Below are 22,364 nucleotides of genomic sequence, written 5' to 3'. Positions count from 1 at the left end.
ATCTCTCCATAATGACTAAAGTATTGATTGGTAAAATACCTCCATGAGCATCTTTTCACAAAAAATGCAAATGCTACTCAAAAGAGTATTCTTGTTTCTTCTAAGATAGGTTTTCAACTTTTTGGCATAATCTCATTACTAATAAGTGCGAGTTATGAAAGATAATAAAATTTCTTAGCTTTGCATTTTTAATTTGTTATCTTTGTATATATAACTGTATTTTTTTGTTATAATAATAACCTGCTGTGTTTCTGATACATATCGGGGGAGAGGAACGAGACCACACACCGATGCCGGCCGAGAGAGCAACCGGAGCACCGCGATGGCCGGAGAGAGGGGCAACTGCAACATCGATTTGGTAGAGGTGGCAATGGTCCGGGGACACCGATGGTGGCCAATATATGCATGTGATTGCGGTTTTGTTGTAATATATATAGTACTAGGAAGCAATGGCACGGCGGCACGCCGCGCCTGTGATGTGAATTCGTTGATATAAATTCTATTGGTACCCATGGAAATCAGTTTAAGTGAGATTGCAACGAAATTTAATAAATTTTGGTAATTTCGGTACACAAATATTTCATTGGTATACATGATTTAAAAAATCAAAATATTTCCATTTTGCATGTTTGGATGAATTTTGAGAGATAATTTTGGTCCTTTGGCCGAATAGTAAACCGAAATCACTGAAATTGAAATATTTCCGAAACTGGAATTGAAAACCATGGTGCTATTCTCTCTTCAATCTTAATTTGTTTTTTTGAAATGCTGATGTGAGTTTTATTTCGATAAAGAATGCCGGTGACAATTCACGTTTGGATACTTGTATGAGCTGTTAAGAAACAAAATGTCTCTCTTTAAAAGGATGTGTATAATCTGATTAATCTGATTGCTGTGATCAGAATATCGTATGTAAATTAGTAGTGACATGGATTTGCCCTTTCGTGTTGATGACTATCTTAGTTTTAAGCTTCGCGAACTTGTCAGTACAAAGAGCCTAAGTGTCTGCTAAGAAGTGATTTAAGTACGGAGTAGACAGTATGTGAGGCAACAGTGAGGAAGCCTATCTCTAGCATATGTACGGTACATAATGTACCGTCTTCTTCCTCTGCTCCATCCCCAAATCGGACCGACTCGGCCTCCTCCTCCCCGCATCGGCGCTGCTGCCCCGCCTCCCCACTCCGCGTCCAACCCAACCTCAGGCGGCTGGGCAGAGTCTCTTCCCTCCCTTCTATCCCCGCCTTTCTCCTCACCCGCTATCCACTGGCAGAGCTCCATGCTCGTCAGAGCTCGCCCGGCCACCAACTCCCGAAGCAGTACCGACTACCGAGTTGAGCCTGCTGTCCCCTGCGCGGCTGCGCCACGGATCAGCCGGTGGATGCCCAGGTCGGCGAGCAGCGGCCGCATGTCCGCGTCGAGGAGGGTCAGCCGTAACATCACCACCGAGGAGCTAGTGGTCCTCCTTTTCGCAGCAGGAGCTGACCAGCCCGCAGCTCCCCGCCGACGACGCAACCTGCATCGAGGTCGGCTACGTCGCGCAGCAGCTGCTCTAGTGGGACGGCCTCAGTGGCTGGTTCTCGTTGCCACGGCGACCTTGCCGCCGCAGTCCTGTCCTGACCCTCAGGCCTAACTGGCGGAAGGACGGGGATGCGAGGTGTTCTTATGTCATGGTTGCGGCCACAGCCTGCATTCGCCATCGTGTGGGTCGAGCTTTTCCATTGCATGGACATGAAGAGGGTGATGCACGGAGGCCGCGCTCGGTGGTTCATGGGGGCAGCAGGGGTCGTGGCGAAGCGGGCGGGTCGGTTCGGGGTGGAGCCGGACGCCCTTGCCGAGGTGACGGCACATGGCGCCTTGAATCCATGCACGACCGCGGAATGGATGGATCCGGCGGCGGGGAGTGTTATACTGCCAGTCTGCCAATATACTGGAGCAAGTGGGGCTAGAATTCACAGAAACCGGTATGTTATTTTGCCTTTATATACAGTAGTTATTCTGACTAATATATCATATATGTAGCTCTGACTGCATAATATCATACTGTAAGTGTTTTGTTGATGTTCACTGCTGCCAGCAGTAAAACGTAATGCACAGATTAGAACTGAAACCATCACATTAAGAAAATGGAAAACACCCTGAGACTTTCAGTTTGCTAACTCTGGCAGCTGGTGCTATGTTGATATCACTTCCCCCTATACTATCCGTAAATCTGAACGCTATGCTTATGTAAGCTAGGTGCTAATATTTCTACTATGCCTACATATTAAATTATGATATGCTTGGATTACCAAATATGGTCATGTGTACCTCATCTAGTAAGAAGGCTTTAGCAAAAATAGATGTGACTCCTATTTATGTACATATATACCTCTTAATTTCATGGTTGTGGACATGTGCTTTGTTCTTTGTTCTACTGGAATGGACAGACCCTTCTTAAGAAACATAAGTGCAATTATTAGTATGCCGGATGTCAATAGTAAATCTCAGTTCCCCCAAAATAAAGCAATGGAACACACACCAGCAAAGCTCTTTTACTATTTTCAGGGACACGGGGAAACCTAAATACACATGGATCCATGACTACTGTCTTACAACTTGATCTGTGAGGTACATATATTAAATATAGCAGACCATTGGATAATATATAGAAATATCAATCGATAAGCTTATGTACAAATAGATTATGAAAAGGTCACCAGCTTTAGGCAAGTATGCAAAACCATGGAATGAAGACACGTTTCTTCACCAAGATAAATATCATCATAAGCAGAGCAAACTTTACAGACATGGTAGACGGCTATTACGCGGATCTTCTGAGGCGATAGAAAGTAATATGAAGAAGATGAAATAAAAGAGAAAGTCTCTGATATATTCATTGACGGCAACTATATACAGCAACACACAGATACAGCAGAACATTATAAAGTGGCAGTTTTGAGCACACAAACTCAAAAGGTATAGAGAGAACAGAGAGCTTGATACATAGTTCTTTTAGCTAAATAAAGCCTACTATGTCTGCGGTTGAATGATCTCTCCGGATAGCAGAGTTCTTTGAAGGAGAAGTAAAATTGGTAGCTTGCATACCAATCAATTTAGGAAAATGATCACCAGTAGGAGGACCGCCACCAGCATGAACTACCACTCCATTGGACCCAGCGCGGCCACTTCCTGCCAATCAACGGAACAAAATTTAGAAGCTTGTCAATTTAATACCCAAAAAGTGGTAGCAAAGTATCACGTTAAGAATAATATCATTTAATATTTTCCTCTACTGAACCCATTCGAATAGGGTCCAGCTGTGAAGACATGCTATGCAGCTGTGAAGCAATGGACATAGGACATCACCAATACCTTCGTGACACTTTGTTCTATGAATTACCATGAAAGATCAGTGGAGGCATGCCCTGTAGCTGTGCAGCAATGGATGTAAAACACCAACAACACCTTTGGAACACCTAGTATGAAAATATTTGCAATCACTATGCTCTTTGAAAGTTGAGTAACAAAGAATCATCAAAATTACAGGAATTCATAAACTGAAAAATCGAACCGAGAATCATATGCCGACATAACCTAATCTTTTTTCTTGCTTTTAAGGTCCTGATATAAGGACAACATATATTATAGGAGATGCAAAATTGGAAGGCAAGTAAAAGTTAGAAATAACAAAGTATGTTTTGAGATAGCGATTTGCAACAACAATCCAAATCATACTCTGTAGCCCTCTATGTAGAACATCAGTAATACCTTGCAATACCTAGAGGGAACATGCTTGCGTTTACCGCTTAACAAAGGTTGTTTACTATCAGTACGCATGCAGTTTCATAACAGCCTGCTGAAGTATTACTACCTATACGAAAAGCCATACCTAGCATCTTTTAAGCGAATATGCATCCTTGGCTCTTAATGCGTCTTCTATGAAATGATATCCATTAACAATCATCTGAAATTTATAGAAAAAAAGAGTTAAAGTGTACATAAAAATCAGGCAATTAAAAATGAAACGTACAGGCTTGTATTAACGGGAAACCTGATAGAACGGTGTTGTTCCCTGCGCGTGACTGCAGAACATCAAATGAACATAGGAAATTTTTCAGTCTCTGGAATGGCTTCGATGACCTTTGTGGATTGAGAAATCTTGATCATATAAGCGTTATCTTGTATTTGTTTAGCGCTGCTGCTACAATAAAAAGACTCAAATATGTAGATCAAACCTTCCTTTAGTTGTTCTCTGCACATGTATATTTGATTAGATGTCACAGCCTTCCATTTTGTTGCCCTGAAACATTGTTAGCAAGTAACTATAAAACAGATGGAACTCTAGCATTGGTTGGTTACATTGCAGAAAATCAGTCAGTTGAAATATAAGTGCAATAAGCCAATATGCAGGTGCGTATGTCGTTAAAAAAACATATGTTTACTAACTGTTCTTTGATATTGGAGTGAGCATTCATAGATGATAAGATGAATTCTCAAGCTAGTTGTATGCACTGTATTTATAAGTGACAATAGCTAAATGAATTGTCTGAATATTTAGAAGGCACCTCCCTGTACTAATAATGAAGTCGAACTCAAACAAATTTTGCCAGGTCGCTGGATCCATATACCCTGCAAATACTATTTTTAGTATCGGTTGACATGAACGGTGGTAGAAATCGTAGTTCCAACTTTCAAGAATGGAGAAACCAAATGTAAATTGATCTTTATAATGGATGCTGAGACCACAACAACCTAGGCCAACACCTGGGCGACCAAAAAGATACAAACAAAGAAGGAATCAATAAGATGGAGGAAAAGGAATGAAAGGAAAAAGAGAATTGTTAGAAGGGAAGGAAATATGTCCCATGAGTTAAACGATGAAGAGGAAGCAAAACAACATCCCTTAGCGACTCAGGCAGTGCCTGTGCAGCCTCGAATCTTGCATTTGAAGTCCCCCACCGGGCGTCACCGCTCATCAAGACCTTGCTGCAGAGCAGTACGGCATCGCGACGCATCAAGCCATGGCTATGGCGGCCAACTACCAGGCTGTCGAAGCCCTCTAGCAACCAAGCGCAGGACCCTCGCGGCCATCCCTTCGCGTTGATTTGGGGCCGCATCGCCATCCGCGTCGGGGAGGAGCGGAAAGGCCCAAAAACGTCCTCCACACCATCAGCCACCTAGGTAGATGACACAGCGGCTGGAGAGGGAGAAGAGGGCGCCGGTCCTAGGGAAGAATGTGGGCGACGATGGCAATAGGGAGGAGGAGAGAAGGGGATCCAGGGCACCGCTTTGACATCCACCGCCTTGACCAACCCAACCAGAAGGTAATAAATATAACCAGAAACGATTCACAGTAGAAAGGAGGGAGAGAGGCCAACAGCCGGTTGCCTGTTTCCCTTCTGGCAAAAAAAGAAAGACCAAAAGCAACTAATTGAGCAAACGATGGAGGAAAAAAACGGGAGAGCTACGTGTCAGGCAATGGCTGGATGGAAGAGTGGATAAATACCATATCTACAGTAGCTAAAACGCTGTGAGCGCGCTGATCTGTTCAACTTTTAAATAGTGTATGTATTAGTCATAACTACAGACTCATAATTTATTGCGGAGAGTACACATGCATAGTTTAAAATGGTATATTATAGTGGCATGAAACACATCTCCCTGAATGAGCGTATCAATTAATGTGAACAAAATAAATTTCTGTTTTTCTTAAAAGCAGCATCAACAGTTTGTAACGAAATTATGTATCTTATATGGCAGGTCGCTGAGTGAAGAAAGTGAGAGAATAACAAATAGAATACAAAGGGGTTCATAACATACCTGGAGAGAAATGAGTTCAGAAGAACATCTATTTAATTTTCTTAAGGCCAGCACTAACCATTCCTCACAATTATGTCGAGGCCTTAGAGCATGACCTCACAGAGAAGTATATTGCCGCTGAATGAAATTTATACATTGAGCAACCATTTCATGTTGAATCCATGGCTTCAGGAGGTGTCAGTCCTGAACAAATACTGGCTACTGCCACTGCGCGTACGTGATGCACGTGGCGAGAGGTGGCCATCTTGCATCAGCAAACACAATTCAATCAGGAGTTGGGCATAAAAAGGTAACTATCTATCCTAAAAGGAAAAAAAGTTACATTCAGACAGTAAGATTACTTGAGTTCTCCATCTGCATACAATTATATGTACATATGAAATATTTGTTCATAGGAAGCGAATTACGTCATCCACAATTCACAAAATAGAAAGAAATACCCATGGCAAGAAGGCAAGCACATAGCAAAAAACAGGAATCTTGTTCGCCATTCATTAGTAATATGAAGAACACTTATGGACAAAAATTGCTAAATTACAGATCTGAAACCTAGTGAAGCAAAAAAAGTGGTAGTAGGCTTGCAATGGACTCACAAACATCCTCATTTTGGTTATCACCATTTAAGACATCATCTCTGACCTTCGGCGTCCAACGCTTCAAAATGGTACCAGGTGGAAGTAGACGCGGATCAACTATTAAGAATACTCCAAAAATACGATGACATAAAATACTTGAGGACTCAAAGTACTTGCAGCTACATTTTTTCCATCTTAGTGGAAGCATTATAAGTCCTTAGGTTGCACAAGAATCATCTAAAGCCAACTAATCTAGAAAATAGCTGGAGTATAGACAACAGGGACATGTTGCACACTTGGTGCTCACCTTAGTCTGAGCTGCCGACTGCCGTCACATGGCCGTTTGGGGATCTCCTGGGGTGAACCTCCCATATGGCTGGCATTAATCGGACATGATAAATCGGAGAAGCGGTTCAGACCTCAAGGCAAGAATCCGCAGAGGTAAATCACAGGCCAAGCGGTGAGCTTGTGGCCTCTGTCACCACTGCCGCTATTGTTCTTTGACACCGACTCTGCTGCCGGACACAACGGCCAGAGTATTGCTTTTATCACCAAGCACACCATCAGTCCCAACCTAGCTAGTCCCAACCTAGCTGCAGGCCAAAAACCGAACCACAAAACCTCATCAACCCCAAATCACAGCAACAAATCGACCAGAGACGTAATCCCCACAGATCTAGAGAGGAAATCGAAATTTGAAGATGGCCACAGAAAAGAATTGTACCTTCTGCAAGAATATTGGAGGCGATGAAACCTGCTGTGCAGCGGTGTTCAGCTCACTACCGATGGTGAGATTCGATAGACATCATGGCTGGCATCGTTTCCCTCACCCGCGGAGTCGAAGAAACGCCGACAGATGTCAAGGTCGTTGTGTTCTTCCGCGCGTGCACCATCACGACCAAGATCATGCTGGAGCCCAGATGGCGCAGCTGCCCCTCGCCATGGAGTTGACGAAGCGTTGGCAACGGAGTGGAGGTTGAGGTCGTTGTGTGCGCCCGCATGTGCACCATGGCTGGGGATGTGCTGGCTCTCGGATGGCGCGGCTGCCGCTCGCCATGGAGTCGAGAAATAACCGCTGCCGCAGACTCGCCACCAGATCCGGCCGCACCGGCAGATCACAAGATCCGGCCGCATAGTGCGCTCATGGGCAAGATAATGACCGGTAGCGACCGCCGGCGACCAGGAGGAAGAGGAAGGCGGCAGCCTCAAGGGCAAGAACTGCAGGACACTGATTGGGGAAAGAGAAATCAGTTCCTTTCTTTGTTGTATCGTGAGTACTAAGTAGGGATGGGTTGTCTCCACTCTCCATTGTTGGCCTGTGTCACGGCACCGCTTTGACCAACAACATGCAGGCCCACCACCGCTTGGCCCAATTTTTAGCTAAGTCCACCCAAACGATGCACCAAAACAAAAGAAAAGATGTTAGTCTAAATTCCAATGTAGCACCGAAATTGTACACCCAGAAATTCAGTCACAAGAGTAACAATCAAGGGTAATGCATATGGAGAGAATATAATACTGCTGAGTAAAAGGAAGAAATAACAATATTTTACTCCCAAGAGCAATACATGGCCTTAATTAAACATTGATTCGTGTAAAATAACACATGTCTCAAACCAAATTGTACCTAGCATCCGTCACCCGCAAATTCCTTTTTGCCCCAACCTTACCTCCAGAGTTAGCTAAGGCTGAACTGTACCAACCATGGTTTTTAAGGTGTCCGCCTTAGGACGCTTAAGCGGCGCTTAGGAGATAGAGCGCCCCAAAGCGCCTTAGCACTTTGCCCGCTTTAGGTCTGCTTTTGGCACTTAAGCAGCCGCTTAGGTGGTAGAGCGCTCCCACCGCTTTAGGACGCCTTACCGCCTTAAAAACCATGGTACCAACCGACGATACCCCCGCCAGGAGCTGACGACGATGTATACACATATACCATAAATATCAATTATAAGAAAAATCATATGTAAGAAAAAATCCAACACAAAAGACATGCAGTTATACCTGTAAAGCAAATATGACCATAATAGTATAAAAGAAAAAAGTATGGTACAATATCATTTCTGGTTAAAATGTATCATGTATTTATCATCTATAGGTTGCATGATGTGAAATGCAGCTTGAACCTATGGCTAGTTGGCCGAAACTGTTGTTTAACAGGCATAACTTCAAAGTACTTGAGATAGTACACCTGTGTGCCTAACAAATTGGTTCTCTATTATATCTTGATTACACTATTAACTTGAGATAACATCGAAGTCAACACTGATATGTCTTATGCTGATCTTAAAAGTTAAAACTCATGATTTACATCTATATGGAAACTTTCTCGTGCTCTATATGATTAATCATAAAGATGCCCATCTTAAGAGCCACTTCAGACCAAAAGGATTTACAAATTCTTGGCAACATAATTTTTTCCATAATTCTTTTCCATTGGTTGTAAAGAATATAACCACAAAACTCCATAAATCAAGGGCAGTATTACTCATTGTACCGCTTATTATGCTAATAAATCAAACATGGCTATCAAAAGTCGGAGAACGTACTGGTTCAAACATACCAGCATACATATATATCCACATATATGTAGATGGAAAGGAATAACTAATCTTTTCTAGAATACACTACAGAGAGGTGTATCATATGGAAATTCATAATATCACCTCCCATCTTTAACATCCTTGTTCTATGTTGGTTTTGCACTAACCCCTATCAGAGCAACAGTTCTAGTACTAATGTCAACATTATCTCTGAAATCTCCAGCGCAAATTATAGTTATTTTTTATGTATTTTTATGTTCCATCAGAAATAACAAACGAATCAGAGAAGCTTAAATAGTCCATACATATATTTCTCCATGCATGTAGTAGTACATACCACATTCTCTTGCCACCTCCCAGACTTGGTGATCATCTTGTTACAGCTGGCTACACATCTTTCTGACCCCACAGACAAATTCATTCTAGAAGCACCTTGTCCATGTTCTGCTCCTACTTCCAACTTATATCTCTGTAAGTACAAAACAAACGGTTTATTCTGTCGTCCAATTTCTTTTGAGCACACAGTGAAACAGATACGAAAATTTATAGCCTTAACATCATATAGAAGATGTGTCCCAGTGATGTTATGCAAGGGAGGGAGGCAACATTGAAAGGTTAAATATTTCTAATGTTCAAGATCATGTTGAACTGAGTACCGTTGTTTAATCAAGGAAGAATTAGAAACACACTGTGAAACCATCCTCTGCAGGCTTGACGTGCACAAGCACATCCCACTGGCCGGTGGAGCTCGATGTGCATGCCGCTGGCGATGCTACACATCAGTGTCCCTCACCTCCAGTGCACGTCACGCCGCCATCGTTCCCTCCCCATCTGTGTTGGCTCCCTCATGTAAAGCCCCGCCCATGTCACGGATCAGGCGATCAGCACCACCACTCCGGCACCGGCCAAACAATCCCCAAACACAACCAGAAAGAACTGCACCGCCCAGAACGGTGGCAGCGGGATCAGCACCACCACTCCGGCACCGGCCAAACAATCCCCAAACACAACCAGAAAGAACTGCACCGCCCAGAACGGTGGCAGCGGCATGAGAAGCCGGTGCGGATGGCGGAGGCCGCAGCGCTGGCTGTATGTGGCGGCATTGCCGATGCACCACGATCCACGACCGTCGGTCACAGCAACGCCAGATGCCGCAGCCGCCGGTGGCAGAGGCGGGGCGCATCTTCCGCGGCGGGGCGAGCGGTTGGAGGACTGGCTTGATTGGCGGCGGGGGCTGAGGAAGCAAACCCTTGATTCCCCTGACCTCCACGGGAGCAGGGCATGGAGCCATTGTGGGGAAGGAGATAAGATGTGTCGGTCTATTTTTAGTTGGAGGCGGAGGAACGCCGCCACAGCGAGGCCCACCGGGCACAACACAGCCCCTCAGTAGATGGTCTCTCTCTGCTTCCATTTATTTATTACGAGGGTCCACCTCCGGAAACAGGGCATTGGCCGAGCGCTGAGAAGCCACCAATCTCAACAAGATTACTTGTTTAAGTATTTTAAAGAATATGCATCTCATGTATAAGAATTCATTGGGGTTTCATTTATGGGAATAGATTCTTTTACGCGTATATACATGTTTAATCACTGTCAAAATTGCTGAAACAAGCTCATAAGGCCGGTGCCAACGCGGGCGGGAGTGGAGGCGGTACCGCCCGCGGCGGGGCGGGAGGCGGGCGGGAGTCGGGCGGGACTGGAGCGGCAGGCGTTGGCGGGCTCGCCCGGCGGTAGCGCCCGCTACCGCCGGCTCACCGCCCGCATTGGCGGCGGGAGTGAGCGGGAGCGGGGCGGGAGGCGGGGCGGCGCGTTGGCGGGCCGGGGCGGGAGGGCGCGGGCGAGAGGGCGGGCGGGAGTGGGCGGTAGGCGGGCGGGAGTGGGGCGGGAGTGGGCGGTAGCGGGCGGGAGTGGGGCGGGAGAGGGCGGTAGTGGGCCGAGGTGGCGCGATCGATTCGTCCACCTCGGCTAGCCGTTGGGGTAGCCGTTGGTACTTCAAAAACCCTAAAATTTCAGCCCCCCCTCTATAAATACCGCCATCCGGTTTCACTCACTCCACACCCATTTCATCTCCTCCACTCTCCACTTCCACTCCTCTCAACGCCATGTCTTCGTCCGGCCGGTTCGAGCGACGGAATAGAGGGTGAGGCGATCGCCGCATTCCGGGCGGAGTACGAGGGAGGAGATGTCGAACGAGGAGGAGGAGGAGCCAAGACGGCCGCGACGCCGCCGAGAGGTCATCGGACGTGATCGTCTTGGTGCCCACGATCGGCCTGGTCGAGGACTACTTCGCCGACGACCGCAACTACCCTCCGAGCTACTTTCGCCGAAGGTATCGGATGAGGCGATCCCTTTTTCTCGCGCATTGTGGATAGATTGGGTGAATACTCTCCGTATTTCACCCAAAGATTTGATGCTCTCAACGCGTCCCGGTCATTCTCCCCTACAAAAGTGTACTCGCGGCTTTGCGTCTGCTAGCTTATGGAGCCTCTGCGAGATACGATAGATGAGTGGCTTAAGTTAGCTAGACAAACTACATCGGATTGTCTAGATAGATTACGTGAAGGCATCATTGCCCGTTACGGGGAGACGTTTTGCCGTCGACCAACCGTCGAGGATACTCGGCGTACGTTAGCGAAAGCCGAGGAGCGTGGCTTTCGGGCATGTTAGGGAGCATCGATTGCATGCATTGGCAGTGGAGGAACCGCCCGAGTGGCTTATGCTTCGGTCAATTCACAAGGGAGACATCAAACACCCTACCATAATCTTAGAAGCCGTTGCGTCGTATGATCGTTGGATCCGGCATGCCTTTTTGGAGTGGCCGGGTCGAACAACGACCTCAATGTACTTGAACCGGTCGCCGTTGTTCACGGATGTGCTTAGGGAGAAGCACCCGTAGTGAACTTCGCGGTGAATGGACACGAGTACAACTATGGTTACTACCTTGCCGACGGCATCTACCCCTCTCGGCCGGTGTTCATGAAAGGTGTTACTCTTCCACAAAGTGAAAAGCGACGAATGTTCATCTGTCTGCTCAATCGGCTTGGCGCAAAGATGTGGAGTGTGCCTTTGGAGTGCTGAAGGCTAGGTTCAACATTCTAGCGATTCCGGACGCTCCTTCTCGAGGCGTACTCTTGGGTTGATCATGCGTGCATGTGTCATTCGCACAACATGATCATCGACGATGAGCGTGGTACAAATTTGGAGCACAACTATGAGACCGTTGAGTCCAATGTCGGCCCCGCAATACACCACCATGCACCACCAAGCCTAGCGAGCAAGGATTCGGATGGACAACGAAATGAGGGACTCACCGGTGTATACACAGCTCCAGACAAGATTTGATTGAGCATGTGTGGGCTCATAATGCCTAGATTATGTAATTTTTTCAAATTTTTATGTAATTTTTTCAAATTTTTATGTAATTTCTTTTTATGATGTAATCGGTAACAATTTTATTTCAATAAAATAATTTCCTTCCATTATTTTTAATGTTGTAATCTGAAAAAGATAAGCTAATGTTGAGGAGAGAGAAAAGCTGATGTGGAGGAGAGAGAAGTGAGAGCTCTCACTATAGCCCATGCATTGGCAAGGTGGGGTGAGAGTGGGGTGAGAGTGGGGTGAGAGTGAGGAAAAAGCTGACGTGGCGAGGCTAGAGTGGGGCGGTGCATTGGCACCAGCCTAAGCGAACAAGCAGGACGTACGACTGGTATACGGAGCATGGGGGTACCAGTCGCGTGCGGCGTCACGCGACTAATAAGCAAATAGAAGAAGGTAGTGTGTTTCCAGTCGAGCGCGGGTCGCACGCGACTACTAGAGTAGTAGCAGCGCGGGCAGGGCATGCGACAACTAACGTGCTTACCAGCCGCGTGTGGTGCCCCTCCGCGACTATTAGGTTATGGTGACCCTGCATATCACTGCATGTTGTACTATGTCAGTCGTTGATATAACATTCACAAAGTACCAATCCGCAAATATTACATCCCTCAGAGTAGTACAACAGAACATAGCAACATAGCAGGTTCATAACTCATTCATTTATTATTACAAGCAACATGTACATATCATCTCGGAGCTCCTTTTGGGTCCTAAGAGGAATACTCCTGGGTTCGAGGCGAACCCAACTTAACTTACAATATAAGAGTCTTACTAGGTTATACATTTATTCTCGTCGAGCAGTTAATTACTAAGAGTTCGTACTGCTCGGGTACTACTACTACTTGGTAGATCTAAACTTGCTCTCCTCCGGAACCCTCCCCGGTTCCGTAGACTATAAGGTAGTCTACACCTTCAACACCTCCAGAGAGGTCTGGTTTTTCATAGCCGATGACTTCGGCTCCTTCAGGGTCGTCGTTCTCCTCCTCCAGTCGATTCAGACAATCTAAGCAGGGGATTTAAGAGTGGTATGAGTACGAGCGTACTCAACAAGTTCATTATAGAAAAGAGGTGTTTAATGCACTAGCTACAATATCAGACCAGAAAGTCTAATACCAATGCAGGTTTTGATAATCAATTCTTCAAGAGGTTGCTTTTATTCCAAAGAACTATGTCCGTCGACCTTCACCGGTTTACTAGAACTTCATGGAGTTCCTTTCCGACAGCGTTCGCAGCTCCAAATCCCGAATAGGGAGTGACGAGTCACGATTCGTTACACTCTGCGAGAGGTGTGTTGCTTTACCCATAAGAGATCTTAACCTTGGTGCCAACCGGCAGCTTTCCCGTCCACACTTCCTTCGGTGTGAGGCCCGGTAAAAGGTCATAGCCAATCATATTCCTCCGCTACCTCGCACACCCACCCTTTGTTGCATACCCCGACCCTGTGTCCTCGCCGGTCCTCTTACACCAATTAAGGATGGACCCCGACCGCGACAACGGTTCCGGGCTCTACCATAAACTCCTTCGCCGTAGGCTGCAACCCATCATAGACCGCATTACCGTGGGGAATTAGAATGGGATCCCCACCCTCCGGTTGTTCTCGCAAGATACAACCGCTACGGTAAGCGCATCCGTTGATGTACAAGAGGTGGAAATATGATTGACTATTCCGTCCCACTCCAGATCTTATGGTTAACACGGGTATTACGGCACAAGAATCACTGGACGACATTTGTTGTTTAATCCTGGATGGATATAAACCCTTGCAATGGAACCTCCACCATATCAACACAATCCATGGTTCCACTGCCCACCACTTAGTCATATTCATAGTTATGAAAGTAGTGGTTTTGCTTTTTATGCAATAGTGATAAACATAGTACTTTGCAAGTAATTTGGTAAAAATACTCAAATGACATGAGCAAGTGATGAACTTGCCTGAACACTGCAAAGTGTTGCAGTTGGATGGTGTGGAGTGACCCTTGTCCTCTGTTGTTGAAAAATAACATCATTGTCCGATAAGGGCAATGGTTAAAGAAGCAATTATGCATGATTCCATTTTTAGGGTTGTTCCCCCCTTCCGGTGTTTTTTTCATGTGAGAGGTTAATACTAAGAATGATTTAGGGATACTCTGTTTAGGGTAAAATACAACCTTGAAATGTTGTCAAGGTGTTTTTAAAGTCCAAAAGGATTTATGGACTTATTTTTATCATTAAAAATACAGGGTTTAATTTTTAATGATTAAGTCCTTGCATTTAAATATGCTTTATTTAGAATTGTCTCAAAAAGTATATTTCATATTTTATTATGATAGAGAATTTTATGCTGAGTGATTTTCATATTTTTATTTATTTTTTTAGAGCTCTTAATCATTTTCTATATAATTTCAAAGTTCCTGGTTTATTTGAAAATGTGAAATGACTAAATTGCCCCTTGGGCCCACTTGAGAGTGGAGCCCAACGGGTTGAGTCTAACCCGAGCCGCACCGTCCGGCTCGGTCGGACTCAGTCGTCCCCTTCCTCACTTGCCCTCGCGAAACCCTAATCCCTTGCGCTCCCGCGACGCCTGCGTCGCCTGCGTCGTCGCCGATTTATTCCGGCCATCTCCGGCCATCGCCGGCGATGAGATGGGTGCCAATCAAACCGCCGTTCGACGGCGCACCGTCTGGTCCGCGTCGATCTGGCTTTCGCCGCCGTTCCTGCTCGCCCCCAACCTTGCTGTGCCTCGGCCGCACGGATCCGTGAAGATCCGCCGTTCATCGGCGTCCCTGGCGCCGTGGCGCCGCCGTGGTGATGCTGGCGTTGCGGCGATGTGGTGACCAGGCTTGGCTTGGCCTGGCGCCGCCGTTCGCCCGGCGTGTGCCGCCGTGCCGCCATGGTCGTGCTCATCTGCTTCGCCTGTAAGTGTTCCCCTCCTCCTTCTTTCTCTACTCTGTCTCCTCGCTGAGCTGCGACTGTCTCTCCTCATGGATATGCCATGGTGTGCCGTGCTGTTGTTGCTATGTGCTGCGCCATAGATACTGCGCCTGCCCCTGGATGTGTTGCTGCTGCGCTCTGCTTGCCATGGCCTAGCACTAGTGTTGTGCTTGTACTGGTGCTCTCCTCTCTCTAGCTTATGCTTGTGCTGCTAATCCTATGCTCATGTTCATGCTATTCCTTCTTCTGTGATGCTTCTATACTTGCTCATGAGCATGCTCGTGATGCTCATGGCTTGCCATGTTGCTCCAGTCTGCTATTGTCATTATCGTATAACCAGGTGTAGCCATGGTTAGTGCCCCCGGCTTGATTACTGTGAGTAATCCTTGCTTTTAGCAAGAGCCAGTGCTGTTTGTGTGATGTTTAATGGGCTCTGGCTCATGGTAGGCTCTGCTTGGCTTAATTGTTGTCCATATGCATCAATTTCTTGATGATGTTCTTATGGATACAATCATAAAATGGTTTGTATGATTATCTGTGATACAATTGTTGCTTAACTGTGGCTATTTAATTAACTAGTACATGCTCTGCTGCTCAGTGATGCTCTAACATGCACTGGCATGCTATAGCAAGCTCTGATGATCATATGATCATCACCGCCGGTTAGTGGATTGCTCACTCGCTCGTCCGTGCCTTGTTGTTGCTTATCTCTCGTGTATGTGTGGCTACATATCTGGTGTCGGTGTTGGTTTGTACTTGCTCAAGCATCTGCTGATGCTAGCAGTGATCTTTTGGATCATATGCAAGGTTCTGGTGCATTGATTACTTGTGTAATTCATTTATCTGTATTACCTTGCTTTATTGGATGGATAAATGATGTGATCTGCTGAGCAGTAATGATCATTTCAATGGATTTGGTAGAGCTAGATGGATGCCAACCCTTGGTTGGGTACCCTAGCCCCCTTTTGAACCCTTCTGGGTGATGATATCTGTGCAAGTCTTAATTGTTTGGACTAGTTGTGTGGTTGAGGTGGCCTCAACAACAATTCCTTGCTGTTCAGGAAGCTCCCACCTCAGTTGGTTTGCTGTGGCTTAGTGAATACCTCACTGGTTAATTCCTTGTTGGATTTCCAGTGATCTTTGCTGTTGACAAACAAGAATAGACACAAGTTGTCTATCTGTCTGATGGTGTGCTAAGTCTTAGGTGCTAGGTGACTTTGGTTGATTGGATAGGATCATTTCCTTGATGGATTTCCTTGGTTAAGCCACTGTTCTGGTTAACCAGTGTTCCCTTGGTGATTTCCTATTTGCTTCACCCTTATTTGCTTGCACCAACTGGCTTGGTAGCCAGATGATGACACAAACAGGGTACTCAACCCTTCTGTGCTCCTATGATGCATAGCATGCTTATTTATGAGCAAAACATGATTTTGCTCAGGTTAATCTTTGTATACCTCACTCCAGCTCCTATATTTTTATGTTGTTGTAGAGGGTTTGCTTCTGGATTGTGGTGTGAGCTTGCCCTGCTCCTCCTGGCTAGCATGTGCTTGATTTCCTGCTTGTGCATGGTTCTACAACAGTTCCAGTGGAACTGTTTTGGATGGTTTGGCTGGTTGGGAAAGCTTAGTGTTCTTCCTGTTCTATCTGTTCTTGGTGTTCTTAACCTGTGGAGTCCTGTCGATGGAATGGCTAGGGTTTCCTGGTGAAAAGCTTTTATATTCACCCTTCTTTGCTTCCATGGTCGACAGCACTGCTGTGAGCCTTTGGTGACTCCTCCCTGGCCTGGTGTGTTGTGAAGCATGCACACATGCAGTGTGAGCTGCCTGTGTGTGTGTGTGCTTGGAACTTGGGCTGGTGAATGGATCAACTCGGCTGATTCTTGGTCATATCCTCTCAAATTTCATTCTTTTGCTAATCTGCCAAGTGGCTTTGCCACTTGGTATAACCTTTATTTGTTCTTTGTTTGTGTGCAGGGAACAAGAAGATGATCAAGATGAAGTGCAAGATCATCTTGATCAAGGATTTCATGAAGATCATCATGTAGTTTAGGACATTTCATTAACTTGTAATTTTCCTTTTTCTTTTTCCTTTTATTCAATTCATGTAATGTGTTGTAACATTTCATATTTATATTCTGAATATTGTAATGACAAGGTATCATGTGTGATTATCAATAAAGCTCCAATTTTCTCTAATGAGCTTTGTATAATAGTTGTACTATTTATATTCTTGTTTATTTATAATTTGTTTAATGAATTACCTCAAATTTAAATTATGAGATATGCATATGATGTTTTAAATTTGAAATTCAAACACAACTTGTGTTTGAATTCGATCATGCAACTTAAGTTGTAATGTACTAACTCTCCTCTCTTCTCAAAACCCTAAATTAGTTAAGTGAGATGCAAGTTTGTCGCACTCTCGAAACCCTAACCCTGTAAGGTGTCGAGAGAGAAACTTGTCCCCCTTCGATGCGCTTTCTTTAAAAGCGCGAAATTTCCCCAGAATTTACGATGCAATGCACATCCCTTTCTAAAATCTATCCCTCGATCGTCTCTAAACCTGGGATATTACAGCCTTTCCCCCTTAAAGAAAACTTTGTCCCGAAGTTGTGGTTGTAATACCTGAAGAGTTCTGGGTACGATTTCCTCATGTCTTCTTCCTTTTCCCAGGTGGCTTCCCTCTCGGGGTGATGCTTCCATTGTATCTTGCAGTACTTAATGGCTATATTCCTGAGTTGTTTCCAGTTCTCCTCGAGAATCTTAGTTGGCTTCTCGATGTAGGTCAAGTCTGGTTGTAACTCGAGCTCATCATGTGATACTGGCTCATCTGGGGTCTTTAAACACTTCCTGAGTTGAGACACATGGAATACATTGTGGACTTGAGCTAACCTTCCCGGTAGATCCAATTCAAAGGCTAACCCTCGATTCTGACTCAGTATTTTGAAAGGTCCGATGTATCTAGGGCTGAGCTTCCCCTTTACTCCGAATCTCTGAAGACCTTTCATCGGGCTTACCTTAAGGTATACCATGTCTCCAACTTGTGGCTCCCATGTCCTTCTCTTTTGATCGGCATAACTCTTTTGTCGACTTTGAGCTATTTTGAGCCTATCTCTTATAATGCCGATGATCTGCTGCTTTTCTTTGACATAATCAGGATTGAATTCCTTGCTTGATCCTGCCTCATACCAACATATCGGTGATCTACACTTCCTTCCATACAGAGCTTCAAATGGTGCCATCTTGATGCTGCTTTGATAGCTATTATTGTATGAAAACTCTGCTAGTGGTAAGTGTTCCTCCCATGATCCTCCGAAGTCTAGGGCACACGCCCTAAGCATATCCTCCAATATTTGGTTTGTTCTCTCCGTTTGTCCACCTGTCTGAGGATGATAGGCGGTGCTATAGTCTAACTTGGATCATAAAGTTTCATGGAGTTGTTTCCAAAATGCTGATGTAAACACGGATCCTCGATCTGACACGATCTTCTTGGGTACTCCATGTTTACTCACAATCTCTTTGATGTAAAGATCGATGAGTTTCTCTCCTTTGTCCTGCTGATTTACTGCTAAGAAGTGTGCACTCTTCGTCAACCGGTCCACGATTACCCATATCATGTCCTTTTTATTAGTCATGGGTAGTCCGGTGATGAAATCCATTCCTATCTCCTCCCATTTCCATTCTGGAATTGGTAACGGTTGCAACTTTCCTGCTGGACTTTGATGTTTAGCTTTCACTCTTTGACATGTATGGCATTCCGCCACATATTGTGCTATCTCTCTCTTCATGTTATTCCACCAGAACAATTCCTTGAGATCCATGTATATCTTTGTACTTCCTGGGTGTATAGAGTATGGTGTTTGATGTGCCTCCCGGAGTATAACTTCCTTGATCTCATCAATATCCGGAACGCAAATCCTTCTCTGGAACCATAATGATCCCGACTCTCCTCGGTGAAATTCTGATGGTCTTCCTTCATCAATCCTTCTCATCTCCTCCACGATGAATGGATCGTCCAATTGACCCATGATTACCTCATTCTTCAGATTAACACTTAGTTCATCGGCTACTTGTAAAGCCGATAGTCCTTCATGAGCTTCTTTCTCCCAAAGTTGTATCTGGGCTTGGCTTATTTCCTTCTTCAACTCCGGTGATAATTCTTGTTCCACTCCTCCAGTGCTCTTCCTACTCAAGGCATCTGCTACAACATTAGCCTTTCCTGGAGTATAATTGATGGTCAAGTCATAATCCTTGATTAGCTCCAGCCATCTTTTTTGTCTCATATTGAGTTCCTTCTGAGTGAAGAAGTACTTGAGACTCTTATGATCCGTATAGAGCTCACACTTGGCTCCATAGAGAAAATGTCTCCAAGTTTTAAGTGCAAATACTACTGCTGCTAACTCTAGGTCATGTGTAGGATAGTTCACTTCATGAGGTCTGAGTTGTCTCGATCCATAGGATATTACTTTCCGATCTTGCATGAGTACGCAACCCAATCCATGTTTGGATGCGTCACAGTACACGGTGTAATCTTTGCCCACTTCCGGGACTGCTAACACCGGTGCTGTGGTGAGTTTCTCTTTCAGAGTTTGAAAACTTTTCTCACACTTATCAGACCACACGAATGGTGTGTTCTTCCTTAATAGCTTAGTCATTGGTCCTGCTATCTTAGAGAATCCTTCTATGAATCTCCGATAGTATCCTGCCATTCCTAGGAATCCACGGATTTCTTTGACAGTCTTTGGTGCTTCCCAGTCTAAAACTGCTGCTACCTTGCTTGGGTTAACAGCTATTCCATCTTTGCTAATAACATGACCAAGAAATTTACTTGATCTAGCCAAAATTCACACTTGCTGAATTTGGCATAAAGTTGATGTTCTCTTAGTGTTTGCAACACTATCCTAAGATGTTCAGCATGTTCAGCTTTATCCTTGGAATATATCAAGATATCATCGATGAATACGATGACAAACTTGTCTAGACATGCCATGAAGATCTTATTCATAAGATTCATGAAGATTGTTGGGGCATTGGTTAATCCAAAAGGTACTACTAGGTATTCATGATGTTCGTACCTCGAGACAAAGGCTGTTTTCGGAACGTCTTCCTTCTTGATCTTTATATGATGATAACCGGATCTTAGATCAATCTTGGAAAAGACTCCCGCGCCTCTAACTTGATCAAAAAGATCTTGTATTCTAGGAAGTGGGTACTTGTTCTTGATAGTAACATTATTCAGATTCATGTAGTCTCCGCACATCCTTCGGCCTCCATCTCTTTTGTCCACGAATATCACAGGTGATCCCCATGGTGAGATACTCTCCTGAATAAATCCTTTCTGTTCCAAGTCATCCAACTGTTCCTTGAGTTCTTTCAACTCCTTAGGCCCCATCTTGTATGGTGCTTTAGCAATCGGAGTTGTTCCTGGAATTAGGTCGATAGTAAACTCTATCTCCCTATCTGGTGGCATTCCAGGTAATTCCTTAGGGAAAACATCCTGGAATTCATTCACTACAGGTATATCCTCCAGCTTTACTTCCTTCATGCTATTCAACTGTAGCTCTACTTCAATATGTGTATGTTTATCTCCTTGGTAGATCATTCTACTTCCGTCGGGGCTTTTCGAAGACACCGTTTTGTTCACACGAGCCTATCAATGCTCCATTTGCCTCTAACCAGTTCATACCAAGAATGACATCAATGTCCTTCATCGGTAGAATGAACAGTGTCTGCGTCAAACGCGCACTTATTGATCATAATTACTTGTCCTTGTTTGGTGTGGGTTACTACTATCGTTCCCCCGCGAAAGTATGGTTATGGGTGTATCTAACTTAGTGCAACTAATCCCATGTTTGATGATGAATTGCTGAGAAATGAATGATGTAGTTGCACCAAGTATCAAAAAGTACTTTGCCATGATGAGTAAGTATCTCGAAGCGTACCTATCACCGCCTCGATCGGAGTTCACCACCTCCTCCAAGCCGGTGCGCTTCAATTTGCCGAAGGGTTTCTTGTTCTTCCAGTTCCCTCCGGTGTTCCCGCCTCGGTTTCCTCCTCCTCCTGACTGACCTCCTCCATTCTTCTTCTTAGGGCAATCCCTAAGCATGTCTCCTTCCTCGCGACAACCAAAGCATATCACTCTTGGCTTCTTGCAATCCTTCGAGTAATGCCCTGAGTACCCGCAGCTTCGGCAAACTATTTGCGCCATATTAGGATTGCTTGGAGCCTTCCTGTTATTGTTGTTGTTGTAGTTACGGTTGTTGTTGTACCTTGGCTTGAAACTCGATCAAGCCAGTGTTAGGCTTGTTGCTGACATATCTCTTAGGCTCAAATTTAGCCTTCTTTCTCTTTTCCTCCTGCAGCTGCTTGAAATCATCTTCAAGAGTGATGGATGCATCCACCAACTCCTGGAACTCTGTCGCTCTCATCATTCTGAGTTGTACCTTGAACTGGGGACTTAATCCCCGCAAGAACCTCTTCTTCTTCTTGTCCTCGGTGTTGACCTCCTCAACTGCATACCAGGACAGTTTTGAAAACTACCTGACATAAGTCAGGATGGCCTTATCTTTCTGCTCGAGACTTTCAAATTCTCGACGCTTCAACTCCACTATACTTCCAGGGACATTGGATTCCCTGAACTTTCTCTTGAACTCTTCCCAGGTAAACACTTTCTCAGCCGGATAAACGGCTACTATGTTATCCCACCAAGATGCGGCGGGTCCACACAACAACTGTGTTGCATATCTGACCTTCTCCAGGTCATTGCATCCAACTGTGTTGAGCTTACGCTCAGTATCCATCAACCAGTCCTCCGCGTCCATAGGTTCGGGCGCGTATGCGAAGGATATTGGCTTAGTATTCTGGAAGTCCGACAAAGTGACACCCTGATTCTCGGGCCTTTCCACCTTGTTCTGTTGCAGCAGTTCCTGGAAGAACTTATTTTGCTGCTCCATAGTGAAAGTGCATGGAGCCCCCATGTGTGGTTTTGGTAATTAATGACAATCCCTATGGACTAATGTTTGCATTGAGTTATATTTGTAGGAGTTGTCCATAGGCAATTCTTGAACCATTTGTTGGCTTCAAGGTTGCAATAAGAAGAATTTGATGAAGGATATCAAGTGTCAAGTATGTCTTGAAGATGAAGATGAAGTAAGCCCTCAAGTTAC

At 45.1% G+C, this 22,364-nt stretch overlaps 1 long non-coding RNA gene across 21 annotated transcripts; it reads right to left on the bottom strand.

The window, feature by feature from the left end:
* Positions 1-2,811: 2,811 nt before the first annotated feature.
* Positions 2,812-10,019, bottom strand: LOC124686780. 21 transcript variants are annotated; one of them, XR_006997970.1, is made up of 8 exons: positions 9,568-10,019; positions 9,249-9,380; positions 7,099-8,279; positions 5,800-6,967; positions 4,545-4,608; positions 4,031-4,279; positions 3,352-3,943; positions 2,812-3,168 (listed from the first exon to the last, which is right to left on the bottom strand). It is a non-coding gene; the product is annotated as an uncharacterized LOC124686780 (long non-coding RNA). The 21 variants fall into 21 exon arrangements; XR_006997951.1 differs by having other exon boundaries at positions 4,031-6,043; positions 6,393-6,453; positions 6,682-6,967; positions 9,568-10,018; XR_006997930.1 differs by having other exon boundaries at positions 3,352-3,455; positions 3,869-3,943; positions 4,031-6,967.
* Positions 10,020-22,364: the final 12,345 nt, after the last annotated feature.

The sequence above is a fragment of the Lolium rigidum genome, chromosome 1, assembly GCF_022539505.1.
Source record: "Lolium rigidum isolate FL_2022 chromosome 1, APGP_CSIRO_Lrig_0.1, whole genome shotgun sequence".
In the NCBI taxonomy this organism is placed as follows: domain Eukaryota; kingdom Viridiplantae; phylum Streptophyta; class Magnoliopsida; order Poales; family Poaceae; genus Lolium; species Lolium rigidum.
Note: the sequence above shows the minus strand (reverse complement) of the source record. Positions and strands in the feature narration are given on the sequence as shown.